This window comes from Pelobates fuscus, chromosome 2, assembly GCF_036172605.1.
Source record: "Pelobates fuscus isolate aPelFus1 chromosome 2, aPelFus1.pri, whole genome shotgun sequence".
In the NCBI taxonomy this organism is placed as follows: domain Eukaryota; kingdom Metazoa; phylum Chordata; class Amphibia; order Anura; family Pelobatidae; genus Pelobates; species Pelobates fuscus.
This window is the reverse complement of record NC_086318.1, coordinates 27,031,248-27,053,607: the sequence shown is the minus strand read 5'-3', so window position 1 is coordinate 27,053,607 and position 22,360 is coordinate 27,031,248. Positions and strand designations below refer to the sequence as shown.

The following is a 22,360-nucleotide window of genomic DNA, read 5'->3' as shown; positions in this document are numbered from 1 at the left end:
CAGTTATAGAAAAAATTATATAGCTATGATCTGACCAGACATTCTCTTCTATATATATGCTTTTTATTTGTTCCACTAAATTGGCTTCCCCCAACAGAAGATCAATTCTGGAAAGTGAAGAGTGTACCCTTGAGAAATGTGTATATTCTCTTCCCTCTGTGTTATATACTCTCCATATATCCAATAAATTATTTTCTAAAAGTGAGTTTCTCAAGTTCCTTGCTTGATTTATCAAATATTTAGTTATGGGTTTATTATTTTTTGTTTTTTTATCCAAAGCTGTATCCACCACACAGTTGAAATCTCCTGCAATAACTAATAATCCTATCTTGACCCTTTCTACCTTTTCCATAATCTCTTTAAAACATTTAGTGGGTAGTACATTTGGGAGGTATACATTTACCAAAGTGTAAACTTTCTCCTCCAACTTACATATTACTATCTGGTACCGTCCTTCTATATCTATATCCTCATATATAATTTCTCTATTTATTCTTTTTGAAAGGATTATGGCCACTCCTCTTTTCTTTTTCTTACTCAAGGCTGCTTGAGAGATTATCTCATATCCTTCATCGTTCCATCTAGTCCTATCTTCCCGTATCCAATGTGTCTCTTGCACCATCGCTAGATCTATTCCTTTTTTTTTTAGCAATCCTCTCATCATAGCTCTTTTATATGGGGTATTTAGCCCCTGTACATTTAGTGAGATACACTTCATGGTTTATGTTTTCCTGTAACATCTATTCCTGCTGCCCTCTCTCCCATTTCATTCACACACGTCTGAGCTCTCATAGTACAGAGTAGCCCATTCCCAAACATTCTTACTTGTTGTTTCAAGAGATAATAGAAATTAATCATCTCTTCAACCTGTAAGCCTTGACAATATCTTATGTCTAGGGCTAAGGTCTATCTCTGACCTTAAAGTGGTAGCTACACAGGAGGAATCCGAGCAGAGCAGCCAATCTTTCTCCTTCCCTCTGTCTGTCCCTCATACTGGGCAGAGAGAGAAGGAGGAAGAGAGGGGAAAGAAAAAAAAAAAAAAAAAAAAAAAAAAAAACCCTTACCTCTCATTACCCCCCCCCCCATACTAATTATTTATACTCTTCCATAAATCACTGATTCTTCTCACAGGACTTTCAGCGAAAACTGTATATTTTCCCTTGGTATTTAAGTGTTCGTATTGTTTTACCCTTAGTCCCTTAATTCACCTTATCCATACGAAATTTTTTTTATTCTCGTGTTCATTTATATCCCCTGCACAGCACTCCATCTATTCTCTATTATATTTAAACAAATCTCTTACTAATTTATCTATTTTTTTTATGTATCCCATATCAAAATATCACGAACAAACACCCCTCCGTGTTATACAGTATCATTATAACCTTCAGATTATTTATGATATCTCCTGTGCAAACATCTTCCCTTAATCTCGGAATGCATCTTCCCACTCCATTAGTGAAAATATACTGTAAATCTTAATATTTGAATACCTTGTTACCTCTTATACTTATAAAAATTACCTCTCCTATTTTATCCGTAAACAAAAATTCATTCATTTCTATCCCCTATACCAAACTCTATCTATTGTGTAGTTATATTTAACCAAACTCTTATTAATTTATCTCTTTGTGTATCCCTTATCAAAGTATCACACTCAAATTCGCACCCCTCCGTATATACAATATCATTTTATCCTTCTGATTTTTGTGATACCCCCTGTACAAAACCCCTTCCCTTAGTCCTGAAATGCATCTCCCCCCTCCATTAGTGATTTATACTGTTATTCCCAAAAAATTCCTTTTAAATTATATCCCATCATTCATCTATTATATGTACATTAATAATCTCCTATTAATTTATCCATGGGATAATATGTCCCATACACAATTTCATATTCAACACTCTTGTCGGGGGAGAGGAAAAGAAGGAAAAAAAAAAAAAAAAATCCTTCCTCTCTCCCATCTCTTATCTCTCTCTCCCCTCCTCTTCCCCTTTTTGCCAAAGTTCTTGCGTTTTCTCTCCTCATCATTTAAATTGTTGAGCTGTCCATTCTTCTAATTCTTTTGGGTTCAGAAGGACTTTCCTTGTATCGTTCCAATTTATTGTAATGGCCTTTCCTGGTCCCCATCGATATCCGATGTTTCTTTCTTTCAGTGGTTTTAATTTTTCAAAATATCTTTTTCTCTCCATTCTTACTGCTCTGGGTAGATCTTGATAAATTTGGATATCTTTAAATTTATCCTCTTCTGAGAATTTTTTATTTCTTATTGCATTTATTATTTGCTGCTTGACAATCAGGGAGTGGAGAGTAACCATCGTGTCTCTAGGATAAGCATTCTGGATTCCCTGTGGCTTCTTAATTCTGTATATGTTTTCCATACACACTGCCGAAACTTGAGTTTGTAAGTTTAGTGCTGCAAACAGCCCGTTCAAATAGTCCTTGATTTTATCGTGAGAGATATCTTCTGGAATATTTTTTATCCGTATATTTTTAGCTCTCATTCTCTCTTCCATCATATTTACTCGATCTTCTAAACTGTTTATTTCCACCTTTATTTTGGTTTGTTCTTCTGTGATTAGATTATAATGGTTAGTTATTTGTTCTTGAAATTCTTCCACTTTTACTATTTTTCTGTTAATTTCTTCCATTTGCCTTGTCATTTGAGCTGTGCTATTTTCTAATTCTTTTTTGAAAATTTCAGTTTGATTGTCCAGGCTTGTTTTTATAAAATCTTGAAAATTGGTTATTGAAACTCTTTTATCTTCAAATGTTGATTCATCCAGAAAGGATAGTTCCTCATTCTGTTTATTATGTGGTGAAAAAAAGTTAGAAGCCACTTTTTCATTTTTGTTATCTTTTTTGACCTCCTTGGTTTTTTTTGAGATCTTTGGCATCGCCATCTTTGTTTACTATTGTGTCAAGGGGCCCTTATCCTTTCCACTTTCACTTTCTCACCAGCTTCTTTTCTTTATCTTGTCTTGAAAACAATCTGTCTTTGTATTCAATGTCTCTGGTCTTGGCTTTATTGGTCTTTGACCTTTATGACCTTTATGCTGTTTTTTTTCTCCCCCCAATTTCTTGATCCTCTTATCTCCACGTTTTGCAAGAAGTCTATTGATCCAATGATCCAATTAGGGATCCAATTAAAGGTCCAAAGATACAAGTGATGTCGGTCAGGGAAATCAAACGTTATAAAATTCACATCTATGATCTTACAGTTCCAACATATATATTTTTTTTAAGTGGTATGTGCCACCTTAACAAGGACAAACCAACCTGGAGCACCAAAAATAGCACCAAAGTAGTAAATTATTTACCAAGTGAGAGTTAAGCTGTAAGCTGTTAGATTTCTCCTCATCTGTTTCTCAGACAGTTAGCCATCAAATCTTGTGGTCATAACCTTTCCATTCTGTTAAACCACATTATTAAGCCACATATATTTGCTTATATATTGCTGTTCTCTAATAAGTTGTTAGTAGCAAAAAAAAAGGGAACAAACCAAAAACAAACCAAAAAAAAAGGTTACTGGATTTGATCTATATTTGCAGTTCCAGATTCCGAAAGTTATATCATTAAATGGTATCGGCCACGTTGCAAAGTGAACCGAGCCACATAATAAGCCACATAAAAATCGCTGCACTTTTTTACCAGCTACCGCTCCGGTATACGTCTGGCTGTCCGGTTATAAATCCACATAACATTGGTTGCCATAATTAGTATATACCCCAATTCTTCCTCTCCTTGTAGTTATGTGTCCGCATTTCTCCGAACAGATACCAGGCAGCGCTGCTTCTCAGTTCCCCGACAGGCTCAACACGGGCTCAGCACAAACGCCATTTCCTCGTGGCTGCTCCTTCCTCCGATACCCCCATTGAGCTCCACCTCCTGGTGCGTGCGTACGCTTACGTCCCGCCGCACTCCGTCATTCCCCGATTATTTCACATTTTTTACCTTTTTCACTCTTTTCTTTTTGGTCTGTGTATGCTTTGCCCATTTCATGTTTGGAATGAATCATTCTAGAGTGGGGTTGAAACACTAAACTTTTGGTGCCTGTCACTTGATCATAAGATTGATGCTGTCATGTTTTAAAGTTAATTGCTTGTATGTGGACTCTAAGCTTCAAGTAAAATTGCATTGTCTCATGATTTCACATGTTTGGTGAATGGTCAAATTTCAAAACATTTTCATTGAAAAAAATAACAACAACTCATGCTGTCTTCCACTGCTTTTAACGTTTGTCCAATATTGCTCTGGGTTCCATGTTTTTTGTTGTTTTTTTGTGGGAAAAATGTGGAATTTTGTGCTTTTGGCTTCTTGGCTAACACGTGCTTGGCCCCTCCCATATTGAAAATGCACGGTCCTGGAGTGGGTTTGAACTTACAAGCTTATGCAGGATGATATGTGTTTGAAACAATTCAAGACATGTCCCCGAGGACAAAGGATACAAGCAGTGTCCTTCTAATCTTTTCTTTGACCGATCCCAATTTCCAATGGGTAGTGTTCCCGCTCACTTCTCAAAAAGTTTGTGGTGACGTTTCAAATTGAAACCATTGTGACCATTGTAACACTGAGTCCGGTAAGAAGTAGAGACAGCTGTGAGGATGCGCACATTTTAAGCATCAGCAGAGTGGCGCAGCGGAAGCGTGCTGGGCCCATAACCCAGAGGTCGATGGATCGAAACCATCCTCTGCTAAACTGTTTTGCTTGGGTTTTGTTTAATCTTTGAGATTTAACTGGCAGTCAAATGTCAAACCCATTTTTGAGAGAAATTTGCTCTTTTGTGTTTTCCCTTCTCTTTCTTTTCTTACCATTCTTATCTCAGCTTTTCTTGGTTTTGAGTCAAAGGGTGGTCGTTGGCTAGTTTCAAGAGATTTTGCATTTTTCCACTCTTTCAACATGTCTTTGTGATTAAACAGATTTTAGACTGTTTTCATGGAAATCTTCTTTTGTCCTCTTTTGACGTATTTAATGATTTATTTATTTTTCTCTTCAATCTGCAGTTTGGGTGTGCATGTAAGGGTTTTTCGCAGGAAAGGTAAAGATTATTTAACATTTTTTACCCTTTTCACTCTTTTCTTTTTGGTCTGTGTATGCTTTGCCCATTTCATGTTTGGAATGAATCATTCTAGAGTGGGGTTGAAACACTAAACTTTTGGTGCCTGTCACTTGATCATAAGATTGATGCTGTCATGTTTTAAAGTTAATTGCTTGTATCTGGACTCTAAGCTTAAAGTAAAATTGCATTGTCTCATGATTTCACATGTTTGCTTGAATGGTCAAATTTCAAAAATTTTCATTGAAAAAAAATAACAACAACTCATGCTGTCTTCCACTGCTTTTAACGTTTGTCCAATATTGCTCTGGGTTCCATGTTTTTGTTGTTTTTTGTGGGAAAAATGTGGAATTTTGTGCTTTTGGCTTCTTGGCTAACACGTGCTTGGCCCCTCCCATATTGAAAATGCACGGTCCTGGAGTGGGTTTGAACTTACAAGCTTATGCAGGATGATATGTGTTTGAAACAATTCAAGACATGTCCCCGAGGACAAAGGATACAAGCAGTGTCCTTCTAATCTTTTCTTTGACCGATCCCAATTTCCAATGGGTAGTGTTCCCGCTCACTTCTCAAAAAGTTTGTGGTGACGTTTCAAATTGAAACCATTGTCACAGAAAAGTGTTTGCCTCACCCTTTAGACATGGTTTTGAGAAGAATCTCTACTTGGGTTAATCAGCATAGAGCCACTGTTTTTCAGTTTGATTACTACAGGCTTATTTTCAACTTCTTAGAGAAAAAGCTACTGCGACCATGTCATCTTGTACACAGTGAACTCACGTCCCTGGGTGGGCTTGAACCACCAACCTTTCAGTTAACAGCCGAACGCACTAACCGATTGCGCCACAGAGACAGCTCTTGATGTCCACAGAGTTGAGGGATTTTTGTCTCTCGATATCTCCCCACTTATACAGTTCCCACTTTAACACTGCTTCCGGTAAGAAGTAGAGACAGCTGTGAGGATGACTACATTTTAAGCATCAGCAGAGTGGCGCAGCGGAAGCGTGCTGGGCCCATAACCCAGAGGTCGATGGATCGAAACCATCCTCTGCTAAACTGTTTTGCTTGGGTTTTGTTTAATCTTTGAGATTTAACTGGCAGTCAAATTTCAAACCCATTTTTGAGAGAAATTTGCTCTTTTGTGTTTTCCATTCTCTTTCTTTTCTTACCATTCTTATCTCAGCTTTTCTTGGTTTTGAGTCAAAGGGTGGTCGTTGGCTAGTTTCAAGAGATTTTGCATTTTTCCACTCTTTCAACATGTCTTTGTGATTAAACAGATTTTAGACTGTTTTCATGGAAAACTTCTTTTGTCCTCTTTTGACGTATTTAATGATTTATTTATTTTTCTCTTCAATCTGCAGTTGGGGTGTGCATGTAAGGGTTTTTCGCAGGAAAGGTAAAGATTATTTCACATTTTTTACCTTTTTCACTCTTTTCTTTTTGGTCTGTGTATGCTTTGCCCGTTTCATGTTTGGAATGAATCATTCTAGAGTGGGGTTGAAACACTAAACTTTTGGTGCCTGTCACTTGATCATAAGATTGATGCTGTCATGTTTTAAAGTTAATTGCTTGTATGTGGACTCTAAGCTTCAAGTAAAATTGCATTGTCTCATGATTTCACATGTTTGCTTGAATGGTCAAATTTCAAAAATTTTCATTGAAAAAAAATAACAACAACTCATGCTGTCTTCCACTGCTTTTAACGTTTGTCCAATATTGCTCTGGGTTCCATGTTTTTGTTGTTTTTTTGTGGGAAAAATGTGGAATTTTGTGCTTTTGGCTTCTTGGCTAACACGTGCTTGGCCCCTCCCATATTGAAAATGCACGGTCCTGGAGTGGGTTTGAACTTACAAGCTTATGCAGGATGATATGTGTTTGAAACAATTCAAGACATGTCCCCGAGGACAAAGGATACAAGCAGTGTCCTTCTAATCTTTTCTTTGACCGATCCCAATTTCCAATGGGTAGTGTTCCCGCTCACTTCTCAAAAAGTTTGTGGTGACGTTTCAAATTGAAACCATTGTCACAGAAAAGTGTTTGCCTCACCCTTTAGACATGGTTTTGAGAAGCATCTCTACTTGGGTTAATCAGCATAGCGCCACTGTTTTTCAGTTTGATTACTACAGGCTTATTTTCAACTTCTTAGAGAAAAAGCTACTGCAACCGTGTCATCTTGTACACAGTGAACTCACGTCCCTGGGTGGGCTTGAACCACCAACCTTTCGGTTAACAGCCGAACACGCTAACCGATTGCGCCACAGAGACAGCTCTTGATGTCCACAGAGTTGAGGGATTTTTGTCTCTCGATATCTCCCCACTTATACAGTTCCCACTTTAACACTGCTTCCGGTAAGAAGTAGAGACAGCTGTGAGGATGACTACATTTTAAGCATCAGCAGAGTGGCGCAGCGGAAGCGTGCTGGGCCCATAACCCAGAGGTCGATGGATCGAAACCATCCTCTGCTAAACTGTTTTGCTTGGGTTTTGTTTAATCTTTGAGATTTAACTGGCAGTCAAATTTCAAACCCATTTTTGAGAGAAATTTGCTCTTTTGTGTTTTCCATTCTCTTTCTTTTCTTACCATTCTTATCTCAGCTTTTCTTGGTTTTGAGTCAAAGGGTGGTCATTGGCTAGTTTCAAGAGATTTTGCATTTTTCCACTCTTTCAACATGTCTTTGTGATTAAACAGATTTTAGACTGTTTTCATGGAAATCTTCTTTTGTCCTCTTTTGACGTATTTATTGATTTATTTATTTTTCTCTTCAATCTGCAGTTTGGGTGTGCATGTAAGGGTTTTTCGCAGGAAAGGTAAAGATTATTTAACATTTTTTACCCTTTTCACTCTTTTCTTTTTGGTCTGTGTATGCTTTGCCCATTTCATGTTTGGAATGAATCATTCTAGAGTGGGGTTGAAACACTAAACTTTTGGTGCCTGTCACTTGATCATAAGATTGATGCTGTCATGTTTTAAAGTTAATTGCTTGTATCTGGACCCTAAGCTTAAAGTAAAATTGCATTGTCTCATGATTTCACATGTTTGCTTGAATGGTCAAATTTCAAAAATTTTCATTGAAAAAAAATAACAACAACTCATGCTGTCTTCCACTGCTTTTAACGTTTGTCCAATATTGCTCTGGGTTCCATGTTTTTGTTGTTTTTTTGTGGGAAAAATGTGGAATTTTGTGCTTTTGGCTTCTTGGCTAACACGTGCTTGGCCCCTCCCATATTGAAAATGCACGGTCCTGGAGTGGGTTTGAACTTACAAGCTTATGCAGGATGATATGTGTTTGAAACAATTCAAGACATGTCCCCGAGGACAAAGGATACAAGCAGTGTCCTTCTAATCTTTTCTTTGACCGATCCCAATTTCCAATGGGTAGTGTTCCCGCTCACTTCTCAAAAAGTTTGTGGTGACGTTTCAAATTGAAACCATTGTCACAGAAAAGTGTTTGCCTCACCCTTTAGACATGGTTTTGAGAAGCATCTCTACTTGGGTTAATCAGCATAGCGCCACTGTTTTTCAGTTTGATTACTACAGGCTTATTTTCAACTTCTTAGAGAAAAAGCTACTGCGACCGTGTCATCTTGTACACAGTGAACTCACGTCTCTGGGTGGGCTTGAACCACCAACCTTTCGGTTAACAGCCGAACGCGCTAACCGATTGCGCCACAGAGACAGCTCTTGATGTCCACAGAGTTTTGTGCTTTTGGCTTCTTGGCTAACACGTGCTTGGCCCCTCCCATATTGAAAATGCACGGTCCTGGAGTGGGTTTGAACTTACAAGCTTATGCAGGATGATATGTGTTTGAAACAATTCAAGACATGTCCCCGAGGACAAAGGATACAAGCAGTGTCCTTCTAATCTTTTCTTTGACCGATCCCAATTTCCAATGGGTAGTGTTCCCGCTCACTTCTCAAAAAGTTTGTGGTGACGTTTCAAATTGAAACCATTGTCACAGAAAAGTGTTTGCCTCACCCTTTAGACATGGTTTTGAGAAGCATCTCTACTTGGGTTAATCAGCATAGCGCCACTGTTTTTCAGTTTGATTACTACAGGCTTATTTTCAACTTCTTAGAGAAAAAGCTACTGCGACCGTGTCATCTTGTACACAGTGAACTCACGTCCCTGGGTGGGCTTGAACCACCAACCTTTCGGTTAACAGCCGAACGCGCTAACCGATTGCGCCACAGAGACAGCTCTTGATGTCCACAGAGTTGAGGGATTTTTGTCTCTCGATATCTCCCCACTTATACAGTTCCCACTTTAACACTGCTTCCGGTAAGAAGTAGAGACAGCTGTGAGGATGACTACATTTTAAGCATCAGCAGAGTGGCGCAGCGGAAGCGTGCTGGGCCCATAACCCAGAGGTCGATGGATCGAAACCATCCTCTGCTAAACTGTTTTGCTTGGGTTTTGTTTAATCTTTGAGATTTAACTGGCAGTCAAATTTCAAACCCATTTTTGAGAGAAATTTGCTCTTTTGTGTTTTCCATTCTCTTTCTTTTCTTACCATTCTTATCTCAGCTTTTCTTGGTTTTGAGTCAAAGGGTGGTCATTGGCTAGTTTCAAGAGATTTTGCATTTTTCCACTCTTTCAACATGTCTTTGTGATTAAACAGATTTTAGACTGTTTTCATGGAAATCTTCTTTTGTCCTCTTTTGACGTATTTAATGATTTATTTATTTTTCTCTTCAATCTGCAGTTTGGGTGTGCATGTAAGGGTTTTTCGCAGGAAAGGTAAAGATTATTTAACATTTTTTACCCTTTTCACTCTTTTCTTTTTGGTCTGTGTAAGCTTATGCAGGATGATATGTGTTTGAAACAATTCAAGACATGTCCCCGAGGACAAAGGATACAAGCAGTGTCCTTCTAATCTTTTCTTTGACCGATCCCAATTTCCAATGGGTAGTGTTCCCGCTCACTTCTCAAAAAGTTTGTGGTGACGTTTCAAATTGAAACCATTGTCACAGAAAAGTGTTTGCCTCACCCTTTAGACATGGTTTTGAGAAGCATCTCTACTTGGGTTAATCAGCATAGAGCCACTGTTTTTCAGTTTGATTACTACAGGCTTATTTTCAACTTCTTAGAGAAAAAGCTACTGCAACCATGTCATCTTGTACACAGTGAACTCACGTCCCTGGGTGGGCTTGAACCACCAACCTTTCGGTTAACAGCCGAACGCGCTAACCGATTGCGCCACAGAGACAGCTCTTGATGTCCACAGAGTTGAGGGATTTTTGTCTCTCGATATCTCCCCACTTATACAGTTCCCACTTTAACACTGCTTCCGGTAAGAAGTAGAGACAGCTGTGAGGATGACTACATTTTAAGCATCAGCAGAGTGGCGCAGCGGAAGCGTGCTGGGCCCATAACCCAGAGGTCGATGGATCGAAACCATCCTCTGCTAAACTGTTTTGCTTGGGTTTTGTTTAATCTTTGAGATTTAACTGGCAGTCAAATTTCAAACCCATTTTTGAGAGAAATTTGCTCTTTTGTGTTTTCCATTCTCTTTCTTTTCTTACCATTCTTATCTCAGCTTTTCTTGGTTTTGAGTCAAAGGGTGGTCGTTGGCTAGTTTCAAGAGATTTTGCATTTTTCCACTCTTTCAACATGTCTTTGTGATTAAACAGATTTTAGACTGTTTTCATGGAAAACTTCTTTTGTCCTCTTTTGACGTATTTAATGATTTATTTATTTTTCTCTTCAATCTGCAGTTGGGGTGTGCATGTAAGGGTTTTTCGCAGGAAAGGTAAAGATTATTTCACATTTTTTACCTTTTTCACTCTTTTCTTTTTGGTCTGTGTATGCTTTGCCCGTTTCATGTTTGGAATGAATCATTCTAGAGTGGGGTTGAAACACTAAACTTTTGGTGCCTGTCACTTGATCATAAGATTGATGCTGTCATGTTTTAAAGTTAATTGCTTGTATGTGGACTCTAAGCTTCAAGTAAAATTGCATTGTCTCATGATTTCACATGTTTGCTTGAATGGTCAAATTTCAAAAATTTTCATTGAAAAAAAATAACAACAACTCATGCTGTCTTCCACTGCTTTTAACGTTTGTCCAATATTGCTCTGGGTTCCATGTTTTTGTTGTTTTTTTGTGGGAAAAATGTGGAATTTTGTGCTTTTGGCTTCTTGGCTAACACGTGCTTGGCCCCTCCCATATTGAAAATGCACGGTCCTGGAGTGGGTTTGAACTTACAAGCTTATGCAGGATGATATGTGTTTGAAACAATTCAAGACATGTCCCCGAGGACAAAGGATACAAGCAGTGTCCTTCTAATCTTTTCTTTGACCGATCCCAATTTCCAATGGGTAGTGTTCCCGCTCACTTCTCAAAAAGTTTGTGGTGACGTTTCAAATTGAAACCATTGTCACAGAAAAGTGTTTGCCTCACCCTTTAGACATGGTTTTGAGAAGCATCTCTACTTGGGTTAATCAGCATAGCGCCACTGTTTTTCAGTTTGATTACTACAGGCTTATTTTCAACTTCTTAGAGAAAAAGCTACTGCAACCGTGTCATCTTGTACACAGTGAACTCACGTCCCTGGGTGGGCTTGAACCACCAACCTTTCGGTTAACAGCCGAACACGCTAACCGATTGCGCCACAGAGACAGCTCTTGATGTCCACAGAGTTGAGGGATTTTTGTCTCTCGATATCTCCCCACTTATACAGTTCCCACTTTAACACTGCTTCCGGTAAGAAGTAGAGACAGCTGTGAGGATGACTACATTTTAAGCATCAGCAGAGTGGCGCAGCGGAAGCGTGCTGGGCCCATAACCCAGAGGTCGATGGATCGAAACCATCCTCTGCTAAACTGTTTTGCTTGGGTTTTGTTTAATCTTTGAGATTTAACTGGCAGTCAAATTTCAAACCCATTTTTGAGAGAAATTTGCTCTTTTGTGTTTTCCATTCTCTTTCTTTTCTTACCATTCTTATCTCAGCTTTTCTTGGTTTTGAGTCAAAGGGTGGTCATTGGCTAGTTTCAAGAGATTTTGCATTTTTCCACTCTTTCAACATGTCTTTGTGATTAAACAGATTTTAGACTGTTTTCATGGAAATCTTCTTTTGTCCTCTTTTGACGTATTTATTGATTTATTTATTTTTCTCTTCAATCTGCAGTTTGGGTGTGCATGTAAGGGTTTTTCGCAGGAAAGGTAAAGATTATTTAACATTTTTTACCCTTTTCACTCTTTTCTTTTTGGTCTGTGTATGCTTTGCCCATTTCATGTTTGGAATGAATCATTCTAGAGTGGGGTTGAAACACTAAACTTTTGGTGCCTGTCACTTGATCATAAGATTGATGCTGTCATGTTTTAAAGTTAATTGCTTGTATCTGGACCCTAAGCTTAAAGTAAAATTGCATTGTCTCATGATTTCACATGTTTGCTTGAATGGTCAAATTTCAAAAATTTTCATTGAAAAAAAATAACAACAACTCATGCTGTCTTCCACTGCTTTTAACGTTTGTCCAATATTGCTCTGGGTTCCATGTTTTTGTTGTTTTTTTGTGGGAAAAATGTGGAATTTTGTGCTTTTGGCTTCTTGGCTAACACGTGCTTGGCCCCTCCCATATTGAAAATGCACGGTCCTGGAGTGGGTTTGAACTTACAAGCTTATGCAGGATGATATGTGTTTGAAACAATTCAAGACATGTCCCCGAGGACAAAGGATACAAGCAGTGTCCTTCTAATCTTTTCTTTGACCGATCCCAATTTCCAATGGGTAGTGTTCCCGCTCACTTCTCAAAAAGTTTGTGGTGACGTTTCAAATTGAAACCATTGTCACAGAAAAGTGTTTGCCTCACCCTTTAGACATGGTTTTGAGAAGCATCTCTACTTGGGTTAATCAGCATAGCGCCACTGTTTTTCAGTTTGATTACTACAGGCTTATTTTCAACTTCTTAGAGAAAAAGCTACTGCGACCGTGTCATCTTGTACACAGTGAACTCACGTCTCTGGGTGGGCTTGAACCACCAACCTTTCGGTTAACAGCCGAACGCGCTAACCGATTGCGCCACAGAGACAGCTCTTGATGTCCACAGAGTTTTGTGCTTTTGGCTTCTTGGCTAACACGTGCTTGGCCCCTCCCATATTGAAAATGCACGGTCCTGGAGTGGGTTTGAACTTACAAGCTTATGCAGGATGATATGTGTTTGAAACAATTCAAGACATGTCCCCGAGGACAAAGGATACAAGCAGTGTCCTTCTAATCTTTTCTTTGACCGATCCCAATTTCCAATGGGTAGTGTTCCCGCTCACTTCTCAAAAAGTTTGTGGTGACGTTTCAAATTGAAACCATTGTCACAGAAAAGTGTTTGCCTCACCCTTTAGACATGGTTTTGAGAAGCATCTCTACTTGGGTTAATCAGCATAGCGCCACTGTTTTTCAGTTTGATTACTACAGGCTTATTTTCAACTTCTTAGAGAAAAAGCTACTGCGACCGTGTCATCTTGTACACAGTGAACTCACGTCCCTGGGTGGGCTTGAACCACCAACCTTTCGGTTAACAGCCGAACGCGCTAACCGATTGCGCCACAGAGACAGCTCTTGATGTCCACAGAGTTGAGGGATTTTTGTCTCTCGATATCTCCCCACTTATACAGTTCCCACTTTAACACTGCTTCCGGTAAGAAGTAGAGACAGCTGTGAGGATGACTACATTTTAAGCATCAGCAGAGTGGCGCAGCGGAAGCGTGCTGGGCCCATAACCCAGAGGTCGATGGATCGAAACCATCCTCTGCTAAACTGTTTTGCTTGGGTTTTGTTTAATCTTTGAGATTTAACTGGCAGTCAAATTTCAAACCCATTTTTGAGAGAAATTTGCTCTTTTGTGTTTTCCATTCTCTTTCTTTTCTTACCATTCTTATCTCAGCTTTTCTTGGTTTTGAGTCAAAGGGTGGTCATTGGCTAGTTTCAAGAGATTTTGCATTTTTCCACTCTTTCAACATGTCTTTGTGATTAAACAGATTTTAGACTGTTTTCATGGAAATCTTCTTTTGTCCTCTTTTGACGTATTTAATGATTTATTTATTTTTCTCTTCAATCTGCAGTTTGGGTGTGCATGTAAGGGTTTTTCGCAGGAAAGGTAAAGATTATTTAACATTTTTTACCCTTTTCACTCTTTTCTTTTTGGTCTGTGTAAGCTTATGCAGGATGATATGTGTTTGAAACAATTCAAGACATGTCCCCGAGGACAAAGGATACAAGCAGTGTCCTTCTAATCTTTTCTTTGACCGATCCCAATTTCCAATGGGTAGTGTTCCCGCTCACTTCTCAAAAAGTTTGTGGTGACGTTTCAAATTGAAACCATTGTCACAGAAAAGTGTTTGCCTCACCCTTTAGACATGGTTTTGAGAAGCATCTCTACTTGGGTTAATCAGCATAGAGCCACTGTTTTTCAGTTTGATTACTACAGGCTTATTTTCAACTTCTTAGAGAAAAAGCTACTGCAACCATGTCATCTTGTACACAGTGAACTCACGTCCCTGGGTGGGCTTGAACCACCAACCTTTCGGTTAACAGCCGAACGCGCTAACCGATTGCGCCACAGAGACAGCTCTTGATGTCCACAGAGTTGAGGGATTTTTGTCTCTCGATATCTCCCCACTTATACAGTTCCCACTTTAACACTGCTTCCGGTAAGAAGTAGAGACAGCTGTGAGGATGACTACATTTTAAGCATCAGCAGAGTGGCGCAGCGGAAGCGTGCTGGGCCCATAACCCAGAGGTCGATGGATCGAAACCATCCTCTGCTAAACTGTTTTGCTTGGGTTTTGTTTAATCTTTGAGATTTAACTGGCAGTCAAATTTCAAACCCATTTTTGAGAGAAATTTGCTCTTTTGTGTTTTCCATTCTCTTTCTTTTCTTACCATTCTTATCTCAGCTTTTCTTGGTTTTGAGTCAAAGGGTGGTCGTTGGCTAGTTTCAAGAGATTTTGCATTTTTCCACTCTTTCAACATGTCTTTGTGATTAAACAGATTTTAGACTGTTTTCATGGAAATCTTCTTTTCCTCTTTTGACGTATTTAATGATTTATTTATTTTTCTCTTCAATCTGCAGTTGGGGTGTGCATGTAAGGGTTTTTCGCAGGAAAGGTAAAGATTATTTCACATTTTTTACCTTTTTCACTCTTTTCTTTTTGGTCTGTGTATGCTTTGCCCGTTTCATGTTTGGAATGAATCATTCTAGAGTGGGGTTGAAACACTAAACTTTTGGTGCCTGTCACTTGATCATAAGATTGATGCTGTCATGTTTTAAAGTTAATTGCTTGTATGTGGACTCTAAGCTTCAAGTAAAATTGCATTGTCTCATGATTTCACATGTTTGCTTGAATGGTCAAATTTCAAAACATTTTCATTGAAAAAAATAACAACAACTCATGCTGTCTTCCACTGCTTTTAACGTTTGTCCAATATTGCTCTGGGTTCCATGTTTTTTGTTGTTTTTTTGTGGGAAAAATGTGGAATTTTGTGCTTTTGGCTTCTTGGCTAACACGTGCTTGGCCCCTCCCATATTGAAAATGCACGGTCCTGGAGTGGGTTTGAACTTACAAGCTTATGCAGGATGATATGTGTTTGAAACAATTCAAGACATGTCCCCGAGGACAAAGGATACAAGCAGTGTCCTTCTAATCTTTTCTTTGACCGATCCCAATTTCCAATGGGTAGTGTTCCCGCTCACTTCTCAAAAAGTTTGTGGTGACGTTTCAAATTGAAACCATTGTGACCATTGTAACACTGAGTCCGGTAAGAAGTAGAGACAGCTGTGAGGATGCCCACATTTTAAGCATCAGCAGAGTGGCGCAGCGGAAGCGTGCTGGGCCCATAACCCAGAGGTCGATGGATCGAAACCATCCTCTGCTAAACTGTTTTGCTTGGGTTTTGTTTAATCTTTGAGATTTAACTGGCAGTCAAATGTCAAACCCATTTTTGAGAGAAATTTGCTCTTTTGTGTTTTCCCTTCTCTTTCTTTTCTTACCATTCTTATCTCAGCTTTTCTTGGTTTTGAGTCAAAGGGTGGTCGTTGGCTAGTTTCAAGAGATTTTGCATTTTTCCACTCTTTCAACATGTCTTTGTGATTAAACAGATTTTAGACTGTTTTCATGGAAATCTTCTTTTCCTCTTTTGACGTATTTAATGATTTATTTATTTTTCTCTTCAATCTGCAGTTGGGGTGTGCATGTAAGGGTTTTTCGCAGGAAAGGTAAAGATTATTTCACATTTTTTACCTTTTTCACTCTTTTCTTTTTGGTCTGTGTATGCTTTGCCCGTTTCATGTTTGGAATGAATCATTCTAGAGTGGGGTTGAAACACTAAACTTTTGGTGCCTGTCACTTGATCATAAGATTGATGCTGTCATGTTTTAAAGTTAATTGCTTGTATGTGGACTCTAAGCTTCAAGTAAAATTGCATTGTCTCATGATTTCACATGTTTGCTTGAATGGTCAAATTTCAAAAATTTTCATTGAAAAAAAATAACAACAACTCATGCTGTCTTCCACTGCTTTTAACGTTTGTCCAATATTGCTCTGGGTTCCATGTTTTTGTTGTTTTTTTGTGGGAAAAATTTGGAATTTTGTGCTTTTGGCTTCTTGGCTAACACGTGCTTGGCCCCTCCCATATTGAAAATGCACGGTCCTGGAGTGGGTTTGAACTTACAAGCTTATGCAGGATGATATGTGTTTGAAACAATTCAAGACATGTCCCCGAGGACAAAGGATACAAGCAGTGTCCTTCTAATCTTTTCTTTGACCGATCCCAATTTCCAATGGGTAGTGTTCCCGCTCACTTCTCAAAAAGTTTGTGGTGACGTTTCAAATTGAAACCATTGTCACAGAAAAGTGTTTGCCTCACCCTTTAGACATGGTTTTGAGAAGCATCTCTACTTGGGTTAATCAGCATAGAGCCACTGTTTTTCAGTTTGATTACTACAGGCTTATTTTCAACTTCTTAGAGAAAAAGCTACTGCGACCGTGTCATCTTGTACACAGTGAACTCATGTCCCTGGGTGGGCTTGAACCACCAACCTTTCGGTTAACAGCCGAACGCGCTAACCGATTGCGCCACAGAGACAGCTCTTGATGTCCATAGAGTTGAGGGATTTTTGTCTCTCGATATCTCCCCACTTATACAGTTCCCACTTTAACACTGCTTCCGGTAAGAAGTAGAGACAGCTGTGAGGATGACTACATTTTAAGCATCAGCAGAGTGGCGCAGCGGAAGCGTGCTGGGCCCATAACCCAGAGGTCGATGGATCGAAACCATCCTCTGCTAAACTGTTTTGCTTGGGTTTTGTTTAATCTTTGAGATTTAACTGGCAGTCAAATTTCAAACCCATTTTTGAGAGAAATTTGCTCTTTTGTGTTTTCCATTCTCTTTCTTTTCTTACCATTCTTATCTCAGCTTTTCTTGGTTTTGAATCAAAGGGTGGTCGTTGGCTAGTTTCAAGAGATTTTGCATTTTTCCACTCTTTCAACATGTCTTTGTGATTAAACAGATTTTAGACTGTTTTCATGGAAATCTTCTTTTGTCCTCTTTTGACGTATTTAATGATTTATTTATTTTTCTCTTCAATCTGCAGTTTGGGTGTGCATGTAAGGGTTTTTCGCAGGAAAGGTAAAGATTATTTAACATTTTTTACCCTTTTCACTCTTTTCTTTTTGGTCTGTGTATGCTTTGCCCATTTCATGTTTGGAATGAATCATTCTAGAGTGGGGTTGAAACACTAAACTTTTGGTGCCTGTCACTTGATCATAAGATTGATGCTGTCATGTTTTAAAGTTAATTGCTTGTATCTGGACTCTAAGCTTAAAGTAAAATTGCATTGTCTCATGATTTCACATGTTTGCTTGAATGGTCAAATTTCAAAAATTTTCATTGAAAAAAAATAACAACAACTCATGCTGTCTTCCACTGCTTTTAACGTTTGTCCAATATTGCTCTGGGTTCCATGTTTTTGTTGTTTTTTTGTGGGAAAAATGTGGAATTTTGTGCTTTTGGCTTCTTGGCTAACACGTGCTTGGCCCCTCCCATATTGAAAATGCACGGTCCTGGAGTGGGTTTGAACTTACAAGCTTATGCAGGATGATATGTGTTTGAAACAATTCAAGACATGTCCCCGAGGACAAAGGATACAAGCAGTGTCCTTCTAATCTTTTCTTTGACCGATCCCAATTTCCAATGGGTAGTGTTCCCGCTCACTTCTCAAAAAGTTTGTGGTGACGTTTCAAATTGAAACCATTGTCACAGAAAAGTGTTTGCCTCACCCTTTAGACATGGTTTTGAGAAGCATCTCTACTTGGGTTAATCAGCATAGAGCCACTGTTTTTCAGTTTGATTACTACAGGCTTATTTTCAACTTCTTAGAGAAAAAGCTACTGCAACCATGTCATCTTGTACACAGTGAACTCACGTCCCTGGGTGGGCTTGAACCACCAACCTTTCGGTTAACAGCCGAACGCGCTAACCGATTGCGCCACAGAGACAGCTCTTGATGTCCACAGAGTTGAGGGATTTTTGTCTCTCGATATCTCCCCACTTATACAGTTCCCACTTTAACACTGCTTCCGGTAAGAAGTAGAGACAGCTGTGAGGATGACTACATTTTAAGCATCAGCAGAGTGGCGCAGCGGAAGCGTGCTGGGCCCATAACCCAGAGGTCGATGGATCGAAACCATCCTCTGCTAAACTGTTTTGCTTGGGTTTTGTTTAATCTTTGAGATTTAACTGGCAGTCAAATTTCAAACCCATTTTTGAGAGAAATTTGCTCTTTTGTGTTTTCCATTCTCTTTCTTTTCTTACCATTCTTATCTCAGCTTTTCTTGGTTTTGAGTCAAAGGGTGGTCGTTGGCTAGTTTCAAGAGATTTTGCATTTTTCCACTCTTTCAACATGTCTTTGTGATTAAACAGATTTTAGACTGTTTTCATGGAAAACTTCTTTTGTCCTCTTTTGACGTATTTAATGATTTATTTATTTTTCTCTTCAATCTGCACTTGGGGTGTGCATGTAAGGGTTTTTCGCAGGAAAGGTAAAGATTATTTCACATTTTTTACCTTTTTCACTCTTTTCTTTTTGGTCTGTGTATGCTTTGCCCGTTTCATGTTTGGAATGAATCATTCTAGAGTGGGGTTGAAACACTAAACTTTTGGTGCCTGTCACTTGATCATAAGATTGATGCTGTCATGTTTTAAAGTTAATTGCTTGTATGTGGACTCTAAGCTTCAAGTAAAATTGCATTGTCTCATGATTTCACATGTTTGCTTGAATGGTCAAATTTCAAAAATTTTCATTGAAAAAAAATAACAACAACTCATGCTGTCTTCCACTGCTTTTAACGTTTGTCCAATATTGCTCTGGGTTCCATGTTTTTGTTGTTTTTTTGTGGGAAAAATTTGGAATTTTGTGCTTTTGGCTTCTTGGCTAACACGTGCTTGGCCCCTCCCATATTGAAAATGCACGGTCCTGGAGTGGGTTTGAACTTACAAGCTTATGCAGGATGATATGTGTTTGAAACAATTCAAGACATGTCCCCGAGGACAAAGGATACAAGCAGTGTCCTTCTAATCTTTTCTTTGACCGATCCCAATTTCCAATGGGTAGTGTTCCCGCTCACTTCTCAAAAAGTTTGTGGTGACGTTTCAAATTGAAACCATTGTCACAGAAAAGTGTTTGCCTCACCCTTTAGACATGGTTTTGAGAAGCATCTCTACTTGGGTTAATCAGCATAGAGCCACTGTTTTTCAGTTTGATTACTACAGGCTTATTTTCAACTTCTTAGAGAAAAAGCTACTGCGACCGTGTCATCTTGTACACAGTGAACTCATGTCCCTGGGTGGGCTTGAACCACCAACCTTTCGGTTAACAGCCGAACGCGCTAACCGATTGCGCCACAGAGACAGCTCTTGATGTCCATAGAGTTGAGGGATTTTTGTCTCTCGATATCTCCCCACTTATACAGTTCCCACTTTAACACTGCTTCCGGTAAGAAGTAGAGACAGCTGTGAGGATGACTACATTTTAAGCATCAGCAGAGTGGCGCAGCGGAAGCGTGCTGGGCCCATAACCCAGAGGTCGATGGATCGAAACCATCCTCTGCTAAACTGTTTTGCTTGGGTTTTGTTTAATCTTTGAGATTTAACTGGCAGTCAAATTTCAAACCCATTTTTTTTTTTGAGTCAAAGGGTGGTCGTTGGCTAGTTTCAAGAGATTTTGCATTTTTCCACTCTTTCAACATGTCTTTGTGATTAAACAGATTTTAGACTGTTTTCATGGAAATCTTCTTTTGTCCTCTTTTGACGTATTTAAGGATTTATTTATTTTTCTCTTCAATCTGCAGTTTGGGTGTGCATGTAAGGGTTTTTCGCAGGAAAGGTAAAGATTATTTAAGTTTGTGGTGACGTTTCAAATTGAAACCATTGTCACAGAAAAGTGTTTGCCTCACCCTTTAGACATGGTTTTGAGAAGCATCTCTACTTGGGTTAATCAGCATAGCGCCACTGTTTTTCAGTTTGATTACTACAGGCTTATTTTCAACTTCTTAGAGAAAAAGCTACTGCGACCGTGTCATCTTGTACACAGTGAACTCACGTCCCTGGGTGGGCTTGAACCACCAACCTTTCGGTTAACAGCCAAATGCGCTAACCGATTGCGCCACAGAGACAGCTCTTGATGTCCACAGAGTTGAGGGATTTTTGTCTCTCGATATCTCCCCACTTATACAGTTCCCACTTTAACACTGCTTCCGGTAAGAAGTAGAGACAGCTGTGAGGATGACTACATTTTAAGCATCAGCAGAGTGGCGCAGCAGAAGCGTGCTGGGCCCATAACCCAGAGGTCGATGGATCGAAACCATCCTCTGCTAAACTGTTTTGCTTGGGTTTTGCTTGGGTTTTGTTTAATCTTTGAGATTTAACTGGCAGTCAAATTTCAAACCCATTTTTGAGAGAAATTTGCTCTTTTGTGTTTTCCATTCTCTTTCTTTTCTTACCATTCTTATCTCAGCTTTTCTTGGTTTTGAGTCAAAGGGTGGTCGTTGGCTAGTTTCAAGAGATTTTGCATTTTTCCACTCTTTCAACATGTCTTTGTGATTAAACAGATTTTAGACTGTTTTCATGGAAATCTTCTTTTGTCCTCTTTTGACGTATTTAATGATTTATTTATTTTTCTCTTCAATCTGCAGTTGGGGTGTGCATGTAAGGGTTTTTCGCAGGAAAGGTAAAGATTATTTCACATTTTTTACCTTTTTCACTCTTTTCTTTTTGGTCTGTGTATGCTTTGCCCATTTCATGTTTGGAATGAATCATTCTAGAGTGGGGTTGAAACACTAAACTTTTGGTGCCTGTCACTTGATCATAAGATTGATGCTGTCATGTTTTAAAGTTAATTGCTTGTATGTGGACTCTAAGCTTCAAGTAAAATTGCATTGTCTCATGATTTCACATGTTTGGTGAATGGTCAAATTTCAAAACATTTTCATTGAAAAAAATAACAACAACTCATGCTGTCTTCCACTGCTTTTAACGTTTGTCCAATATTGCTCTGGGTTCCATGTTTTTTGTTGTTTTTTTGTGGGAAAAATGTGGAATTTTGTGCTTTTGGCTTCTTGGCTAACACGTGCTTGGCCCCTCCCATATTGAAAATGCACGGTCCTGGAGTGGGTTTGAACTTACAAGCTTATGCAGGATGATATGTGTTTGAAACAATTCAAGACATGTCCCCGAGGACAAAGGATACAAGCAGTGTCCTTCTAATCTTTTCTTTGACCGATCCCAATTTCCAATGGGTAGTGTTCCCGCTCACTTCTCAAAAAGTTTGTGGTGACGTTTCAAATTGAAACCATTGTCACAGAAAAGTGTTTGCCTCACCCTTTAGACATGGTTTTGAGAAGCATCTCTACTTGGGTTAATCAGCATAGCGCCACTGTTTTTCAGTTTGATTACTACAGGCTTATTTTCAACTTCTTAGAGAAAAAGCTACTGCGACCGTGTCATCTTGTACACAGTGAACTCACGTCTCTGGGTGGGCTTGAACCACCAACCTTTCGGTTAACAGCCGAACGCGCTAACCGATTGCGCCACAGAGACAGCTCTTGATGTCCACAGAGTTGAGGGATTTTTGTCTCTCGATATCTCCCCACTTATACAGTTCCCACTTTAACACTGCTTCCGGTAAGAAGTAGAGACAGCTGTGAGGATGACTACATTTTAAGCATCAGCAGAGTGGCGCAGCGGAAGCGTGCTGGGCCCATAACCCAGAGGTCGATGGATCGAAACCATCCTCTGCTAAACTGTTTTGCTTG

At 39.2% G+C, this 22,360-nt stretch overlaps 5 non-coding genes across 5 annotated transcripts; all 5 read right to left on the bottom strand.

Moving 5' to 3' along the window:
• Nucleotides 1-8,657: 8,657 nt before the first annotated feature.
• Nucleotides 8,658-8,731, bottom strand: TRNAN-GUU (transfer RNA asparagine (anticodon GUU)). The gene has a single exon. It is a non-coding gene; the product is annotated as a tRNA-Asn (tRNA).
• Nucleotides 8,732-13,012: 4,281 nt separating this feature from the next.
• TRNAN-GUU (transfer RNA asparagine (anticodon GUU)) lies at nt 13,013-13,086 on the bottom strand. The gene has a single exon. It is a non-coding gene; the product is annotated as a tRNA-Asn (tRNA).
• Nucleotides 13,087-17,061: 3,975 nt separating this feature from the next.
• Nucleotides 17,062-17,135, bottom strand: TRNAN-GUU (transfer RNA asparagine (anticodon GUU)). Its single transcript has one exon. It is a non-coding gene; the product is annotated as a tRNA-Asn (tRNA).
• A 2,750-nt stretch (nt 17,136-19,885) lies between these two features.
• Nucleotides 19,886-19,959, bottom strand: TRNAN-GUU (transfer RNA asparagine (anticodon GUU)). The gene has a single exon. It is a non-coding gene; the product is annotated as a tRNA-Asn (tRNA).
• A 2,112-nt stretch (nt 19,960-22,071) lies between these two features.
• TRNAN-GUU (transfer RNA asparagine (anticodon GUU)) lies at nt 22,072-22,145 on the bottom strand. The gene has a single exon. It is a non-coding gene; the product is annotated as a tRNA-Asn (tRNA).
• Nucleotides 22,146-22,360: the final 215 nt, after the last annotated feature.